We start from the raw sequence: 21274 nt of genomic DNA, 5'->3' as shown, positions 1-21274 counted from the left end.
TGTGGAACAAAGAACGTGGAACAGAGAAAGTGGAAAATAGAATGTGGAATATAGAACGTGAAACAGAGAACGTCGAATATAGAACGTGGAACTGAGAATGTGGAACAGAGAACGTGGAATACAGAACTTGGAATATAGAACGTGGAATAAAGAACGTGGAACCAAGAACGTGGAACAGAGAAAATGGAATATAGAACATGGAACAGAGAACATAGTACAGAGAACGTGGAATATAGAACGTGGAACTGAGAACGTGGAACAGAGAAAGTAGAATATAGAATGAAGAAATGAGAATGTGGAATATAGAATGTAGAACAGAGAACGTGGAACAGAGAACGTCGAACAGAAAAAGTAGAATATAGAACGTGGAACAGAGAACGTGGAATATAGAACGCGGAACAGAGAATTTGAAAATAGAACGTGGAATAGAGAACGTGGAATATAGAATGTGGAACAGAGAACGTGTAATATAGAACGTGGAACATTGATAGTGGAATATGGAATGTGGAACAGAGAACATGGAACAGAGAACGTGGAATATAGAACGTGGAACAAAGAATGTGGAACAAAGAACGTGGAACAGAGAAAGTGGAAAATAGAACGTGGAACAGAGAACCTGGTACAGAGAACATGGAATATAGAATGTGGAACAGAAAACGTAGAATAAAAAACATGGAACAGAGAACGTGGAACAGAGAACGTGGAATATAGAACATGGAACAGAGAACATGGAACAAAAAACATGGAACTGAGAAAGTGGAACAGAGAACGTGGAATATAGAACGTGGAACAGAGAACGTGGAACATAGAACGTGGAATATAGAGTGTGGAACAGAGAATGTGGAACATAGAACGTGGAACAGAGGAAGTGGAAAATAGAACGTTCAACAGAGAACTTGGAATATAGAACATGAAACTGAGAACGTGGCATATAGAACGTGGAACAGAGAACGTGGACGATAGAACGTGGAACAGACAACCTGGAATATAGAACGTGGAACAGAGAAATTGGAAAATAAAATGTGGAACAGAGAACATGGAATATAGAACGTGGAACAGTGAACGTGGAACAGAGAATGTGGAAGATAGAACGTGGAACAGAGAAAGTAGAATATAGAATGTAGAACAGAGAAAGTGGAACAGGGAATATTGAACAGAAAAAGTAGAATATAGAAGGTGGAACAGAGAACGTGGAATATAGAACGTGGAACAGAGAACGTGGAACAGAGAAAGTGGAATATTGAAAGTGGAACAGAGAACATGGAATATAGAACGTGGGACAGAGAACGTGGAACAGAGAATGTGGAATATAGAATGTGGAACAGAGAACGTGTAATATAGAACGTGGAACAGAGAACGTGGAACAAAGAACGTGGAACTGAGGAAGTGGAAAATAGAACGTGGAACAGAGAACCTGGTACAGAGAACGTGGAATATAGAATGTGGAACAGAGAGCGTGTAATATAGAACGTGGAACAGAGAACGTGGAACAAAGAACGTGGAACTGAGGAATTGGAAAATAGAACGTGGAACAGAGAACCTGGTACAGAGAACGTGGAATATAGAACATGGAACTGAGAACGTGGAACAGAGAACGTGGAATATAGAACATGAAACAGAGAACGTTTAATATAGAACATGGAATAGAGAATGCGGAACAGAGAACATGGAATATTGAACGTGGAACAGAGAAAGTAGAAGATAGAATGTAGAAACGAGAATGTGGAATATAGAATGTAGAACAGAGAACGTGGAACAGGGAACATCGAACAGAAAAAGTAGAATATAGAACGTGGAACAGAGAACGTGGAATATAGAACGTGGAACAGAGAACGTGGAATATAGAACATGAAACTGAGAACGTGGAATATAGAACGTGGAACAGAGAACGTGGAAGATAGAACGTGGAACAGAGAAAGTAGAATATAGAATGCAGAACAGAGAACGTGGAACAGGGAACATCGAACAGAAAAAGTAGAATATAGAAGGTGGAACAGAGAACGTGGAATATAGAACGTGGAACAGAGAACGTGGAACAGAGAATGTGGAATATTGAAAGTGGAAAAGAGAACATGGAATATAGAACGTGGGACAGAGAACGTGGGACAGAGAACGTGGAACAGAGAACATGGAATATAGAATGTGGAACAGAGAACGCGTAATATAGAACGTGGAACAGAGAACGTGGAACTAAGAACGTGGAACTGAGGAAGTGGAAAATAGAACGTGGAACAGAGAACCTGGTACAGAGAACGTGGAATATAGAATGTGGAACAGAGAACGAGGAATAAAAAACATGGAACAGAGAAAGTGGAACAGAAAACGTGGAATATAGAACATGGAACAGAGAACATGGAACAGACAACGTGGAATATAGAACATGGAACAGAGAACGTGGAACAGAGAAAGTGGAATTTTGAAAGTGGAACAGAGAACGTGGAATATAGAACGTGGGACAGAGAACGTGGAATATAGAACATAGACCACAGAACGTGGAATATAGAACGTTGAACAGAGAATGTGGAACTGAGAACGTGGAACAGAGAAAGTGGAATATAGAATGTGGAATATAGAACGTGAAACAGATAACGTCGAATATAGAACGTGGAATTGAGAATGTGGAACAGAGAACGTGGAATACAGAACTTGGAATATAGAACGTGAAATAAAGAACGTGGAACCAAGAACGTGGAACAGAGAAAATGGAATATAGAACATGGAACAGAGAACATAGTACAGAGAATGTGGAATATAGAACGTGGAACTGAGAACGTGGAACAGAGAAAGTAGAATATATAAGGTAGAAATGAGAATGTGGAACATAGAATATAGAACAGAGAACGTGGAACAGAGAACGTCGAACAGAAAAAGTAGAATATACAACGTGGAACAGAGAACGTGGAATATAGAACGCGGAACAGAGAATTTGAAAATAGAACGTGGAATAGAGAACGTGGAATATAGAACGTGGAACAGAGAAAGTGGAACAGAGAATGTGGAATATAGAACGTGGAACAGAGAAAGTGGAATATAGAATATGGAACAGAGAACGTGGAACAGAGAACGTGTAATATAGAATGTGGAACAGAGAACGTGGAACAAAGAACGTGGAACAGAGGAAGTGCAAAATAGAACGTTCAACAGAGAACGTGGAATATAGAACATGAAGCAGAGAACGTGGAATATAGAACATGGAATAGAGAATGTGGAACAGAGAACGTGGAATATTGAACGTGGAACAGAGAACGTGGAAGATAGAACGTGGAACAGAGAAAGTAGAAGATAGAATGTAGAAACGAGAATGTGGAATATAGAATGTAGAACAGAGAACGTGGAACAGGGAACATCGAACAGAAAAAGTAGAATATAGAACGTGGAACAGAGAACGTGGAATATAGAACGTGGAACAGAGAACGTGGAATATAGAACATGAAACTGAGAACGTGGAATATAGAACGTGGAACAGAGAACGTGGAAGATAGAACGTGGAACAGAGAAAGTAGAATATAGAATGCAGAACAGAGAACGTGGAACAGGGAACATCGAACAGAAAAAGTAGAATATAGAAGGTGGAACAGAGAACGTGGAATATAGAACGTGGAACAGAGAACGTGGAACAGAGAATGTGGAATATTGAAAGTGGAAAAGAGAACATGGAATATAGAACGTGGGACAGAGAACGTGGAACAGAGAACATGGAATATAGAATGTGGAACAGAGAACGTGTAATATAGAACGTGGAACAGAGAACGTGGAACTAAGAACGTGGAACTGAGGAAGTGGAAAATAGAACGTGGAACAGAGAACCTGGTACAGAGAACGTGGAATATAGAATGTGGAACAGAGAACGAGGAATAAAAAACATGGAACAGAGAACGTGGAACAGAAAACGTGGAATATAGAACATGGAACAGAGAACATGGAACAGACAACGTGGAATATAGAACATGGAACAGAGAACGTGGAACAGAGAAAGTGGAATTTTGAAAGTGGAACAGAGAACGTGGAATATAGAACGTGGGACAGAGAACGTGGAACAGAGAATGTGGAATATAGAACATAGACCACAGAACGTGGAATATAGAACGTTGAACAGAGAATGTGGAACTGAGAACGTGGAACAGAGAAATTGGAATATAGAATGTGGAATATAGAACGTGAAACAGATAACGTCGAATATAGAACGTGGAACTGAGAATGTGGAACAGAGAACGTGGAATACAGAACTTGGAATATAGAACGTGAAATAAAGAACGTGGAACCAAGAACGTGGAACAGAGAAAATGGAATATAGAACATGGAACAGAGAACATAGTACAGAGAATGTGGAATATAGAACGTGGAACTGAGAACGTGGAACAGAGAAAGTAGAATATATAAGGTAGAAATGAGAATGTGGAACATAGAATGTAGAACAGAGAACGTGGAACAGAGAACGTCGAACAGAAAAAGTAGAATATACAACGTGGAACAGAGAACGTGGAATATAGAACGTGGAACAGAGAACGTGGAATATAGAACATGAAACTGAGAACGTGGAATATAGAACGTGGAACAGAGAACGTGGAAGATAGAACGTGGAACAGAGAAAGTAGAATATAGAATGCAGAACAGAGAACGTGGAACAGGGAACATCGAACAGAAAAAGTAGAATATAGAAGGTGGAACAGAGAACGTGGAATATAGAACGTGGAACAGAGAACGTGGAACAGAGAACGTGGAACAGAGAATGTGGAATATTGAAAGTGGAAAAGAGAACATGGAATATAGAACGTGGGACAGAGAACGTGGAACAGAGAACCTGGTACAGTGAACGTGGAATATAGAATGTGGAACAGAGAACGAGGAATAAAAAACATGGAACAGAGAACGTGGAACAGAGAACGTGGAATATAGAACATGGAACAGAGAACATGAAACAGAGAACGTGGAACAGAGAACGTGGAACAGAGAACGTGGAATATAGAACATGGAACAGAGAACATGGAACAGAGAACGTGGAATATAGAACGTGGAACAGAGAACGTGGAATATAGAACATGGAACAGAGAACATGGAACAGAGAACGTGGAACAGAGAATGTGGAACAAAGAACGTGTAACAGAGAAAGTGGAAAATAGAATGTGGAATATATAACGTGAAATAAAGAACGTGGAACCAAGAACGTGGAAAAGAGAAAATGGAATATAGAACATGGAACAGAGAACATAGTATAGAGAACGTGGAATATAGAATGTGGAACTGAGAATGTGGAACAGAGAACGTGGAATACAGAACTTGGAATATAGAACGTGAAATAAAGAACGTGGAACCAAGAACGTGGAACAGAGAAAATGGAATATAGAACATGGAACAGAGAACATAGTACAGAGAACGTGGAATATAGAACGTGGAACTGAGAACGTGGAACAGAGAAAGTAGAATATAGAATGTAGAAATGAGAATGTGGAACATAGAATGTAGAACAGAGAACGTGGAACAGAGAACGTCGAACAGAAAAAGTAGAATATAGAACGTGGAACAGAGAACGTGGAATATAGAACGCGTAACAGAGAATTTGAAAATAGAACGTGGAATAGAGAACGTGGAATATAGAACGTGGAACAGAGAACGTGGAACAGAGAATGTGGAATATAGAACGTGGAACAGAGAAAGTGGAATATAGAATGTGGAACAGAGAACGTGGAACAGCGAACGTGTAATATAGAATGTGGAACAGAGAACGTGGAATATTGAACGTGGAACAGAGAACGTGGAAGATAGAACGTGGAACAGAGAAATTGGAAAATACAATGTGGAACAGAGAACATGGATTATAGAACGTGGAACAGAGAACGTGGAACAGAGAATGTGGAATATAGAACATGGAACAGAGATAGTGGAATATGGAATGTTGAACAGAGAACATGGAACAGAGAAAGTGGAAAATAGAACGTGGAACAGAGAACCTGGTACAGAGAACATGGAATATAGAATGTGGAACAGAGAACGTAGAATAAAAAACATGGAACAGAGAACGTGGAACAGAGAACGTGGAATATAGAACATGGAACAGAGAACATGGAACAAAAAACATGGAACTGAGAAAGTGGAACAGAGAACGTGGAATATAGAACGTGGAACAGAGAACGTGGAACATAGAACGTGGAATATAGAGTGTGGAACAGAGAATGTGGAACATAGAACGTGGAACAGAGAAAGTGGAAAATAGAATGTGGAACATAGAACGTGAAACAGAGAACGTCGAATATAGAACGTGGAACTGAGAAAGTGGAACAGAGAACGTGGAATACAGAACTTGGAATATAGAACGTGCAATAAAGAATGTGGAACCAAGAACGTGGAACAGAGAACGTGGAATATAGAACGTGGAACTGAGAACGTGGAACAGAGAAAGTAGAATATAGAATGTAGAAATGAGAATCTGGAACATAGAATATAGAACAGAGAACGTGGAACAGAGAACGTCGAACAGAAAAAGTAGAATATAGAACGTGGAACAGAGAACGTGGAATATAGAACGCAGAACAGAGAATTTGAAAATAGAACGTGGAATAGAGAATGTGGAATATAGAATGTGGAACAGAGGAAGTGGAAAATAGAACGTTCAACAGAGAACTTGGAATATAGAACATGAAACTGAGAACGTGGCATATAGAACGTGGAACAGAGAACGTGGAAGATAGAACGTGGAACAGACAACCTGGAATATAGAACGTGGAACAGAGAAATTGGAAAATAAAATGTGGAACAGAGAACATGGAATATAGAACGTGGAACAGTGAACGTGGAACAGAGAATGTGGAAGATAGAACGTGGAACAGAGAACGTGGAACAGAGAAAGTGGAATATTGAAAGTGGAACAGAGAACATGGAATATAGATCGTGGGACAGAGAACGTGGAACAGAGAACGTGGAATATAGAACGCGGAACAGAGAATTTGAAAATAGAACGTGGAATAGAGAACGTGGAATATAGAATGTGGAACAGAGAACGTGTAATATAGAACGTGGAACATTGATAGTGGAATATGGAATGTGGAACAGAGAACATGGAACAGAGAACGTGGAATATAGAACGTGGAACAAAGAATGTGGAACAAAGAACGTGGAACAGAGAAAGTGGAAAATAGAACGTGGAACAGAGAACCTGGTACAGAGAACATGGAATATAGAATGTGGAACAGAAAACGTAGAATAAAAAACATGGAACAGAGAACGTGGAACAGAGAACGTGGAATATAGAACATGGAACAGAGAACATGGAACAAAAAACATGGAACTGAGAAAGTGGAACAGAGAACGTGGAATATAGAACGTGGAACAGAGAACGTGGAACATAGAACGTGGAATATAGAGTGTGGAACAGAGAATGTGGAACATAGAACGTGGAACAGAGGAAGTGGAAAATAGAACGTTCAACAGAGAACTTGGAATATAGAACATGAAACTGAGAACGTGGCATATAGAACGTGGAACAGAGAACGTGGACGATAGAACGTGGAACAGACAACCTGGAATATAGAACGTGGAACAGAGAAATTGGAAAATAAAATGTGGAACAGAGAACATGGAATATAGAACGTGGAACAGTGAACGTGGAACAGAGAATGTGGAAGATAGAATGTAGAAACGAGAATGTGGAATATAGAATGTAGAACAGAGAACGTGGAACAGGGAACATCGAACAGAAAAAGTAGAATATAGAACGTGGAACAGAGAACGTGGAATATAGAACGTGGAACAGAGAACGTGGAATATAGAACATGAAACTGAGAACGTGGAATATAGAACGTGGAACAGAGAACGTGGAAGATAGAACGTGGAACAGAGAAAGTAGAATATAGAATGCAGAACAGAGAACGTGGAACAGGGAACATCGAACAGAAAAAGTAGAATATAGAAGGTGGAACAGAAAACGTGGAATATAGAACGTGGAACAGAGAACGTGGAACAGAGAATGTGGAATATTGAAAGTGGAAAAGAGAACATGGAATATAGAACGTGGGACAGAGAACGTGGAACAGAGAACATGGAATATAGAATGTGGAACAGAGAACGTGTAATATAGAATGTGGAACAGAGAACGTGGAACTAAGAACGTGGAACTGAGGAAGTGGAAAATAGAACTTGGAACAGAGAACCTGGTACAGAGAACGAGGAATATAGAATGTGGAACAGAGAACGAGGAATAAAAAACATGGAACAGAGAACGTGGAACAGAAAACGTGGAATATAGAACATGGAACAGAGAACATGGAACAGACAACGTGGAATATAGAACATGGAACAGAGAACGTGGAACAGAGAAAGTGGAATTTTGAAAGTGGAACAGAGAACGTGGAATATAGAACGTGGGACAGAGAACGTGGAACAGAGAATGTGGAATATAGAACATAGACCACAGAACGTGGAATATAGAACGTTGAACAGAGAATGTGGAACTGAGAACGTGGAACAGAGAAATTGGAATATAGAATGTGGAATATAGAACGTGAAACAGATAACGTCGAATATAGAACGTGGAACTGAGAATGTGGAACAGAGAACGTGGAATACAGAACTTGGAATATAGAACGTGAAATAAAGAACGTGGAACCAAGAACGTGGAACAGAGAAAATGGAATATAGAACATGGAACAGAGAACATAGTACAGAGAATGTGGAATATAGAACGTGGAACTGAGAACGTGGAACAGAGAAAGTAGAATATATAAGGTAGAAATGAGAATGTGGAACATAGAATGTAGAACAGAGAACGTGGAACAGAGAACGTCGAACAGAAAAAGTAGAATATACAACGTGGAACAGAGAACGTGGAATATAGAACGTGGAACAGAGAACGTGGAATATAGAACATGAAACTGAGAACGTGGAATATAGAACGTGGAACAGAGAACGTGGAAGATAGAACGTGGAACAGAGAAAGTAGAATATAGAATGCAGAACAGAGAACGTGGAACAGGGAACATCGAACAGAAAAAGTAGAATATAGAAGGTGGAACAGAGAACGTGGAATATAGAACGTGGAACAGAGAACGTGGAACAGAGAACGTGGAACAGAGAATGTGGAATATTGAAAGTGGAAAAGAGAACATGGAATATAGAACGTGGGACAGAGAACGTGGAACAGAGAACCTGGTACAGTGAACGTGGAATATAGAATGTGGAACAGAGAACGAGGAATAAAAAACATGGAACAGAGAACGTGGAACAGAGAACGTGGAATATAGAACATGGAACAGAGAACATGGAACAGAGAACGTGCAACAGAGAACGTGGAACAGAGAACGTGGAATATAGAACATGGAACAGAGAACATGGAACAGAGAACGTGGAATATAGATCGTGGAACAGAGAACGTGGAATATAGAACATGGAACAGAGAACATGGAACAGAGAACGTGGAACAGAGAATGTGGAACAAAGAACGTGTAACAGAGAAAGTGGAAAATAGAATGTGGAATATATAACGTGAAATAAAGAACGTGGAACCAAGAACGTGGAAAAGAGAAAATGGAATATAGAACATGGAACAGAGAACATAGTATAGAGAACGTGGAATATAGAATGTGGAACTGAGAATGTGGAACAGAGAACGTGGAATACAGAACTTGGAATATAGAACGTGAAATAAAGAACGTGGAACCAAGAACGTGGAACAGAGAAAATGGAATATAGAACATGGAACAGAGAACATAGTACAGAGAACGTGGAATATAGAACGTGGAACTGAGAACGTGGAACAGAGAAAGTAGAATATAGAATGTAGAAATGAGAATGTGGAACATAGAATGTAGAACAGAGAACGTGGAACAGAGAACGTCGAACAGAAAAAGTAGAATATAGAACGTGGAACAGAGAACGTGGAATATAGAACGCGTAACAGAGAATTTGAAAATAGAACGTGGAATAGAGAACGTGGAATATAGAACGTGGAACAGAGAACGTGGAACAGAGAATGTGGAATATAGAACGTGGAACAGAGAAAGTGGAATATAGAATGTGGAACAGAGAACGTGGAACAGCGAACGTGTAATATAGAATGTGGAACAGAGAACGTGGAATATTGAACGTGGAACAGAGAACGTGGAAGATAGAACGTGGAACAGAGAAATTGGAAAATACAATGTGGAACAGAGAACATGGATTATAGAACGTGGAACAGAGAACGTGGAACAGAGAATGTGGAATATAGAACATGGAACAGAGATAGTGGAATATGGAATGTTGAACAGAGAACATGGAACAGAGAAAGTGGAAAATAGAACGTGGAACAGAGAACCTGGTACAGAGAACATGGAATATAGAATGTGGAACAGAGAACGTAGAATAAAAAACATGGAACAGAGAACGTGGAACAGAGAACGTGGAATATAGAACATGGAACAGAGAACATGGAACAAGAAACATGGAACTGAGAAAGTGGAACAGAGAACGTGGAATATAGAACGTGGAACAGAGAACATGGAACATAGAACGTGGAATATAGAGTGTGGAACAGAGAATGTGGAACATAGAACGTGGAACAGAGAAAGTGGAAAATAGAATGTGGAACATAGAACGTGAAACAGAGAACGTCGAATATAGAACGTGGAACTGAGAAAGTGGAACAGAGAACGTGGAATACAGAACTTGGAATATAGAACGTGCAATAAAGAATGTGGAACCAAGAACGTGGAACAGAGAACGTGGAATATAGAACGTGGAACTGAGAACGTGGAACAGAGAAAGTAGAATATAGAATGTAGAAATGAGAATCTGGAACATAGAATATAGAACAGAGAACGTGGAACAGAGAACGTCGAACAGAAAAAGTAGAATATAGAACGTGGAACAGAGAACGTGGAATATAGAACGCAGAACAGAGAATTTGAAAATAGAACGTGGAATAGAGAATGTGGAATATAGAATGTGGAACAGAGGAAGTGGAAAATAGAACGTTCAACAGAGAACTTGGAATATAGAACATGAAACTGAGAACGTGGCATATAGAACGTGGAACAGAGAACGTGGAAGATAGAACGTGGAACAGACAACCTGGAATATAGAACGTGGAACAGAGAAATTGGAAAATAAAATGTGGAACAGAGAACATGGAATATAGAACGTGGAACAGTGAACGTGGAACAGAGAATGTGGAAGATAGAACGTGGAACAGAGAACGTGGAACAGAGAAAGTGGAATATTGAAAGTGGAACAGAGAACATGGAATATAGATCGTGGGACAGAGAACGTGGAACAGAGAACGTGGAATATAGAATGTGGAACAGAGAACGTGTAATATAGAACGTGGAACAGAGAACGTGGAACAAAGAACGTGGAACTGAGGAAGTGGAAAATAGAATGTGGAACAGAGAACCTGGTACAGAGAACGTGGAATATAGAATGTGGAACAGAGAACGTGTAATATAGAACGTGGAACAGAGAACGTGGAACAAAGAACGTGGAACTGAGGAATTGGAAAATAGAACGTGGAACAGAGAACCTGGTACAGAGAACGTGGAATATAGAACATGGAACTGAGAACGTGGAACAGAGAATGTGGAATATAGAACATGGAACAGAGATAGTGGAACAAAGAACGTGGAACAGAGAAAGTGGAAAATAGAACGTGGAACAGAGAACGTGGAACAGAGAACGTGGAATATAGAACGTGGAACAAAGAATGTGGAACAAAGAACGTGGAACAGAGAAAGTGGAAAATAGAACGTGGAATGGAGAACCTGGTACAGAGAACGTGGAATATAGAATGTGGAACAGAGAACGTGGAATAAAAAACATGGAACTGAGAACGTGGAACAGAGAACGTGGAATATAGAACATTGAACAGAGAACATGGAACAGAGAACGTGGAATATAGAACGTGGAACGGAGAACGTAGAACAGAGAAAGTGGAATATTGAAAGTGGAACAGAGAACGTGGAATATAGAACGTGGGACAGAGTACGTGGAACAGAGAACGTGGAATATAGAACATAGACCACTGAACGTGGAATATAGAACGTTGAACAGAGAATGTGGAACTGAGAACGTGGAATACAGAACGTGGAATATAGAACGTGGAACAAATAACGTGGAACAGAGAACATGGAATATAGAACATGGATCAGTGAACGTGGTACAGAGAGCGTGGAACATAGAATGTGGAGTATAGAATGTGGAACAGAGAACGTGGAATATAGAGTGTGGAACAGAGAATGTGGAACAAAGAACGTGGAACAGAGAAAGTGGAAAATAGAATGTGGAATATAGAACGTGAAACAGAGAACGTCGAATATAGAACGTGGAACTGAGAATGTGGAACAGAGAACGTGGAATACAGAACTTGGAATATAGAACGTGGAATAAAGAACGTGGAACCAAGAACGTGGAACAGAGAAAATGGAATATAGAACATGGAACAGAGAACATAGTACAGAGAACGTGGAATATAGAACGTGGAACTGAGAACGTGGAACAGAGAAAGTAGAATATAGAATGAAGAAATGAGAATGTGGAATATAGAATGTAGAACAGAGAACGTGGAACAGAGAACGTCGAACAGAAAAAGTAGAATATAGAACGTGGAACAGAGAACGTGGAATATAGAACGCGGAACAGAGAATTTGAAAATAGAACGTGGAATAGAGAACGTGGAATATAGAATGTGGAACAGAGAACGTGTAATATAGAACGTGGAACATTGATAGTGGAATATGGAATGTGGAACAGAGAACATGGAACAGAGAACGTGGAATATAGAACGTGGAACAAAGAATGTGGAACAAAGAACGTGGAACAGAGAAAGTGGAAAATAGAACGTGGAACAGAGAACCTGGTACAGAGAACATGGAATATAGAATGTGGAACAGAAAACGTAGAATAAAAAACATGGAACAGAGAACGTGGAACAGAGAACGTGGAATATAGAACATGGAACAGAGAACATGGAACAAAAAACATGGAACTGAGAAAGTGGAACAGAGAACGTGGAATATAGAACGTGGAACAGAGAACGTGGAACATAGAACGTGGAATATAGAGTGTGGAACAGAGAATGTGGAACATAGAACGTGGAACAGAGGAAGTGGAAAATAGAACGTTCAACAGAGAACTTGGAATATAGAACATGAAACTGAGAACGTGGCATATAGAACGTGGAACAGAGAACGTGGACGATAGAACGTGGAACAGACAACCTGGAATATAGAACGTGGAACAGAGAAATTGGAAAATAAAATGTGGAACAGAGAACATGGAATATAGAACGTGGAACAGTGAACGTGGAACAGAGAATGTGGAAGATAGAACGTGGAACAGAGAAAGTAGAATATAGAATGTAGAACAGAGAAAGTGGAACAGGGAATATTGAACAGAAAAAGTAGAATATAGAAGGTGGAACAGAGAACGTGGAATATAGAACGTGGAACAGAGAACGTGGAACAGAGAAAGTGGAATATTGAAAGTGGAACAGAGAACATGGAATATAGAACGTGGGACAGAGAACGTGGAACAGAGAATGTGGAATATAGAATGTGGAACAGAGAACGTGTAATATAGAACGTGGAACAGAGAACGTGGAACAAAGAACGTGGAACTGAGGAAGTGGAAAATAGAACGTGGAACAGAGAACCTGGTACAGAGAACGTGGAATATAGAATGTGGAACAGAGAGCGTGTAATATAGAACGTGGAACAGAGAACGTGGAACAAAGAACGTGGAACTGAGGAATTGGAAAATAGAACGTGGAACAGAGAACCTGGTACAGAGAACGTGGAATATAGAACGTGGAACTGAGAAAGTGGAACAGAGAACGTGGAATACAGAACTTGGAATATAGAACGTGCAATAAAGAATGTGGAACCAAGAACGTGGAACAGAGAACGTGGAATATAGAACGTGGAACTGAGAACGTGGAACAGAGAAAGTAGAATATAGAATGTAGAAATGAGAATCTGGAACATAGAATATAGAACAGAGAACGTGGAACAGAGAACGTCGAACAGAAAAAGTAGAATATAGAACGTGGAACAGAGAACGTGGAATATAGAACGCAGAACAGAGAATTTGAAAATAGAACGTGGAATAGAGAATGTGGAATATAGAATGTGGAACAGAGGAAGTGGAAAATAGAACGTTCAACAGAGATCTTGGAATATAGAACATGAAACTGAGAACGTGGCATATAGAACGTGGAACAGAGAACGTGGAAGATAGAACGTGGAACAGACAACCTGGAATATAGAACGTGGAACAGAGAAATTGGAAAATAAAATGTGGAACAGAGAACATGGAATATAGAACGTGGAACAGTGAACGTGGAACAGAGAATATGGAAGATAGAACGTGGAACAGAGAACGTGGAACAGAGAAAGTGGAATATTGAAAGTGGAACAGAGAACATGGAATATAGATCGTGGGACAGAGAACGTGGAACAGAGAACGTGGAATATAGAATGTGGAACAGAGAACGTGTAATATAGAACGTGGAACAGAGAACGTGGAACAAAGAACGTGGAACTGAGGAAGTGGAAAATAGAATGTGGAACAGAGAACCTGGTACAGAGAACGTGGAATATAGAATGTGGAACAGAGAACGTGTAATATAGAACGTGGAACAGAGAACGTGGAACAAAGAACGTGGAACTGAGGAATTGGAAAATAGAACGTGGAACAGAGAACCTGGTACAGAGAACGTGGAATATAGAACATGGAACTGAGAACGTGGAACAGAGAATGTGGAATATAGAACATGGAACAGAGATAGTGGAACAAAGAACGTGGAACAGAGAAAGTGGAAAATAGAACGTGGAACAGAGAACGTGGAACAGAGAACGTGGAATATAGAACGTGGAACAAAGAATGTGGAACAAAGAACGTGGAACAGAGAAAGTGGAAAATAGAACGTGGAATGGAGAACCTGGTACAGAGAACGTGGAATATAGAATGTGGAACAGAGAACGTGGAATAAAAAACATGGAACTGAGAACGTGGAACAGAGAACGTGGAATATAGAACATTGAACAGAGAACATGGAACAGAGAACGTGGAATATAGAACGTGGAACGGAGAACGTAGAACAGAGAAAGTGGAATATTGAAAGTGGAACAGAGAACGTGGAATATAGAACGTGGGACAGAGTACGTGGAACAGAGAACGTGGAATATAGAACATAGACCACTGAACGTGGAATATAGAACGTTGAACAGAGAATGTGGAACTGAGAACGTGGAATACAGAACGTGGAATATAGAACGTGGAACAAATAACGTGGAACAGAGAACATGGAATATAGAACATGGATCAGTGAACGTGGTACAGAGAGCGTGGAACATAGAATGTGGAGTATAGAATGTGGAACAGAGAACGTGGAATATAGAGTGTGGAACAGAGAATGTGGAACAAAGAACGTGGAACAGAGAAAGTGGAAAATAGAATGTGGAATATAGAACGTGAAACAGAGAACGTCGAATATAGAACGTGGAACTGAGAATGTGGAACAGAGAACGTGGAATACAGAACTTGGAATATAGAACGTGGAATAAAGAACGTGGAACCAAGAACGTGGAACAGAGAAAATGGAATATAGAACATGGAACAGAGAACATAGTACAGAGAACGTGGAATATAGAACGTGGAACTGAGAACGTGGAACAGAGAAAGTAGAATATAGAATGAAGAAATGAGAATGTGGAATATAGAATGTAGAACAGAGAACGTGGAACAGAGAACGTCGAACAGAAAAAGTAGAATATAGAACGTGGAACAGAGAACGTGGAATATAGAACGCGGAACAGAGAATTTGAAAATAGAACGTGGAATAGAGAACGTGGAATATAGAATGTGGAACAGAGAACGTGTAATATAGAACGTGGAACATTGATAGTGGAATATGGAATGTGGAACAGAGAACATGGAACAGAGAACGTGGAATATAGAACGTGGAACAAAGAATGTGGAACAAAGAACGTGGAACAGAGAAAGTGGAAAATAGAACGTGGAACAGAGAACCTGGTACAGAGAACATGGAATATAGAATGTGGAACAGAAAACGTAGAATAAAAAACATGGAACAGAGAACGTGGAACAGAGAACGTGGAATATAGAACATGGAACAGAGAACATGGAACAAAAAACATGGAACTGAGAAAGTGGAACAGAGAACGTGGAATATAGAACGTGGAACAGAGAACGTGGAACATAGAACGTGGAATATAGAGTGTGGAACAGAGAATGTGGAACATAGAACGTGGAACAGAGGAAGTGGAAAATAGAACGTTCAACAGAGAACTTGGAATATAGAACATGAAACTGAGAACGTGGCATATAGAACGTGGAACAGAGAACGTGGACGATAGAACGTGGAACAGACAACCTGGAATATAGAACGTGGAACAGAGAAATTGGAAAATAAAATGTGGAACAGAGAACATGGAATATAGAACGTGGAACAGTGAACGTGGAACAGAGAATGTGGAAGATAGAACGTGGAACAGAGAAAGTAGAATATAGAATGTAGAACAGAGAAAGTGGAACAGGGAATATTGAACAGAAAAAGTAGAATATAGAAGGTGGAACAGAGAACGTGGAATATAGAACGTGGAACAGAGAACGTGGAACAGAGAAAGTGGAATATTGAAAGTGGAACAGAGAACATGGAATATAGAACGTGGGACAGAGAACGTGGAACAGAGAATGTGGAATATAGAATGTGGAACAGAGAACGTGTAATATAGAACGTGGAACAGAGAACGTGGAACAAAGAACGTGGAACTGAGGAAGTGGAAAATAGAACGTGGAACAGAGAACCTGGTACAGAGAACGTGGAATATAGAATGTGGAACAGAGAGCGTGTAATATAGAACGTGGAACAGAGAACGTGGAACAAAGAACGTGGAACTGAGGAATTGGAAAATAGAACGTGGAACAGAGAACCTGGTACAGAGAACGTGGAATATAGAACATGGAACTGAGAACGTGGAACAGAGAACGTGGAATATAGAACATGAAACAGAGAACGTTTAATATAGAACATGGAATAGAGAATGCGGAACAGAGAACATGGAATATTGAACGTGGAACAGAGAAAGTAGAAGATAGAATGTAGAAACGAGAATGTGGAATATAGAATGTAGAACAGAGAACGTGGAACAGGGAACATCGAACAGAAAAAGAGGAATATAGAACGTGGAAAAGAGAACGTGGAATATAGAACGTGGAACAGAGAACGTGGAATATAGAACATGAAACTGAGAACGTGGAATATAGAACGTGGAACAGAGAACGTGGAAGATAGAACGTGGAACAGAGAAAGTAGAATATAGAATGCAGAACAGAGAACGTGGAACAGGGAACATCGAACAGAAAAAGTAGAATATAGAAGGTGGAACAGAGAACGTGGAATATAGAACGTGGAACAGAGAACGTGGAACAGAGAATGTGGAATATTGAAAGTGGAAAAGAGAACATGGAATATAGAACGTGGGACAGAGAACGTGGGACAGAGAACGTGGAACAGAGAACATGGAATATAGAATGTGGAACAGAGAACGTGTAATATAGAACGTGGAACAGAGAACGTGGAACTAAGAACGTGGAACTGAGGAAGTGGAAAATAGAACGTGGAACAGAGAACCTGGTACAGAGAACGTGGAATATAGAATGTGGAACAGAGAACGAGGAATAAAAAACATGGAACAGAGAAAGTGGAACAGAAAACGTGGAATATAGAACATGGAACAGAGAACATGGAACAGACAACGTGGAATATAGAACATGGAACAGAGAACGTGGAACAGAGAAAGTGGAATTTTGAAAGTGGAACAGAGAACGTGGAATATAGAACGTGGGACAGAGAACGTGGAATATAGAACATAGACCACAGAACGTGGAATATAGAACGTTGAACAGAGAATGTGGAACTGAGAACGTGGAACAGAGAAAGTGGAATATAGAATGTGGAATATAGAACGTGAAACAGATAACGTCGAATATAGAACGTGGAATTGAGAATGTGGAACAGAGAACGTGGAATACAGAACTTGGAATATAGAACGTGAAATAAAGAACGTGGAACCAAGAACGTGGAACAGAGAAAATGGAATATAGAACATGGAACAGAGAACATAGTACAGAGAATGTGGAATATAGAACGTGGAACTGAGAACGTGGAACAGAGAAAGTAGAATATATAAGGTAGAAATGAGAATGTGGAACATAGAATATAGAACAGAGAACGTGGAACAGAGAACGTCGAACAGAAAAAGTAGAATATACAACGTGGAACAGAGAACGTGGAATATAGAACGCGGAACAGAGAATTTGAAAATAGAACGTGGAATAGAGAACGTGGAATATAGAACGTGGAACAGAGAAAGTGGAACAGAGAATGTGGAATATAGAACGTGGAACAGAGAAAGTGGAATATAGAATATGGAACAGAGAACGTGGAACAGAGAACGTGTAATATAGAATGTGGAACAGAGAACGTGGAACAAAGAACGTGGAACAGAGGAAGTGCAAAATAGAACGTTCAACAGAGAACGTGGAATATAGAACATGAAGCAGAGAACGTGGAATATAGAACATGGAATAGAGAATGTGGAACAGAGAACGTGGAATATTGAACGTGGAACAGAGAACGTGGAAGATAGAACGTGGAACAGAGAAAGTAGAAGATAGAATGTAGAAACGAGAATGTGGAATATAGAATGTAGAACAGAGAACGTGGAACAGGGAACATCGAACAGAAAAAGTAGAATATAGAACGTGGAACAGAGAACGTGGAATATAGAACGTGGAACAGAGAACGTGGAATATAGAACATGAAACTGAGAACATGGAATATAGAACGTGGAACAGAGAACGTGGAAGATAGAACGTGGAACAGAGAAAGTAGAATATAGAATGCAGAACAGAGAACGTGGAACAGGGAACATCGAACAGAAAAAGTAGAATATAGAAGGTGGAACAGAGAACGTGGAATATAGAACGTGGAACAGAGAACGTGGAACAGAGAATGTGGAATATTGAAAGTGGAAAAGAGAACATGGAATATAGAACGTGGGACAGAGAACGTGGAACAGAGAACATGGAATATAGAATGTGGAACAGAGAACGTGTAATATAGAACGTGGAACAGAGAACGTGGAACTAAGAACGTGGAACTGAGGAAGTGGAAAATAGAACGTGGAACAGAGAACCTGGTACAGAGAACGTGGAATATAGAATGTGGAACAGAGAACGAGGAATAAAAAACATGGAACAGAGAACGTGGAACAGAAAACGTGGAATATAGAACATGGAACAGAGAACATGGAACAGACAACGTGGAATATAGAACATGGAACAGAGAACGTGGAACAGAGAAAGTGGAATTTTGAAAGTGGAACAGAGAACGTGGAATATAGAACGTGGGACAGAGAACGTGGAACAGAGAATGTGGAATATAGAACATAGACCACAGAACGTGGAATATAGAACGTTGAACAGAGAATGTGGAACTGAGAACGTGGAACAGAGAAATTGGAATATAGAATGTGGAATATAGAACGTGAAACAGATAACGTCGAATATAGAACGTGGAACTGAGAATGTGGAACAGAGAACGTGGAATACAGAACTTGGAATATAGAACGTGAAATAAAGAACGTGGAACCAAGAACGTGGAACAGAGAAAATGGAATATAGAACATGGAACAGAGAACATAGTACAGAGAATGTGGAATATAGAACGTGGAACTGAGAACGTGGAACAGAGAAAGTAGAATATATAAGGTAGAAATGAGAATGTGGAACATAGAATGTAGAACAGAGAACGTGGAACAGAGAACGTCGAACAGAAAAAGTAGAATATACAACGTGGAACAGAGAACGTGGAATATAGAACGCGGAACAGAGAAAGTGGAACAGAGAATGTGGAATATAGAACGTGGAACAGAGAACGTGGAACAAAGAACGTGGAACTGAGGAATTGGAAAATAGAACGTGGAACAGAGAACCTGGTACAGAGAACGTGGAATATAGAACATGGAACTGAGAACGTGGAACAGAGAATGTGGAATATAGAACATGGAACAGAGATAGTGGAACAAAGAACGTGGAACAGAGAAAGTGGAAAATAGAACGTGGAACAGAGAACGTGGAACAGAGAACGTGGAATATAGAACGTGGAACAAAGAATGTGGAACAAAGAACGTGGAACAGAGAAAGTGGAAAATAGAACGTGGAATGGAGAACCTGGTACAGAGAACGTGGAATATAGAATGTGGAACAGAGAACGTGGAATAAAAAACATGGAACTGAGAACGTGGAACAGAGAACGTGGAATATAGAACATTGAACAGAGAACATGGAACAGAGAACGTGGAATATAGAACGTGGAACGGAGAACGTAGAACAGAGAAAGTGGAATATTGAAAGTGGAACAGAGAACGTGGAATATAGAACGTGGGACAGAGTACGTGGAACAGAGAACGTGGAATATAGAACATAGACCACTGAACGTGGAATATAGAACGTTGAACAGAGAATGTGGAACTGAGAACGTGGAATACAGAACGTGGAATATAGAACGTGGAACAAATAACGTGGAACAGAGAACATGGAATATAGAACATGGATCAGTGAACGTGGTACAGAGAGCGTGGAACATAGAATGTGGAGTATAGAATGTGGAACAGAGAACGTGGAATATAGAGTGTGGAACAGAGAATGTGGAACAAAGAACGTGGAACAGAGAAAGTGGAAAATAGAATGTGGAATATAGAACGTGAAACAGAGAACGTCGAATATAGAACGTGGAACTGAGAATGTGGAACAGAGAACGTGGAATACAGAACTTGGAATATAGAACGTGGAATAAAGAACGTGGAACCAAGAACGTGGAACAGAGAAAATGGAATATAGAACATGGAACAGAGAACATAGTACAGAGAACGTGGAATATAGAACGTGGAACTGAGAACGTGGAACAGAGAAAGTAGAATATAGAATGAAGAAATGAGAATGTGGAATATAGAATGTAGAACAGAGAACGTGGAACAGAGAACGTCGAACAGAAAAAGTAGAATATAGAACGTGGAACAGAGAACGTGGAATATAGAACGCGGAACAGAGAATTTGAAAATAGAACGTGGAATAGAGAACGTGGAATATAGAATGTGGAACAGAGAACGTGTAATATAGAACGTGGAACATTGATAGTGGAATATGGAATGTGGAACAGAGAACATGGAACAGAGAACGTGGAATATAGAACGTGGAACAAAGAATGTGGAACAAAGAACGTGGA

Source organism: Hemitrygon akajei, chromosome 11 (genome assembly GCF_048418815.1).
Source record: "Hemitrygon akajei chromosome 11, sHemAka1.3, whole genome shotgun sequence".
NCBI classification, from domain to species: domain Eukaryota; kingdom Metazoa; phylum Chordata; class Chondrichthyes; order Myliobatiformes; family Dasyatidae; genus Hemitrygon; species Hemitrygon akajei.
The sequence above is the reverse complement of the archived record's forward strand: the minus strand, read 5'-3'. Positions refer to the sequence as shown.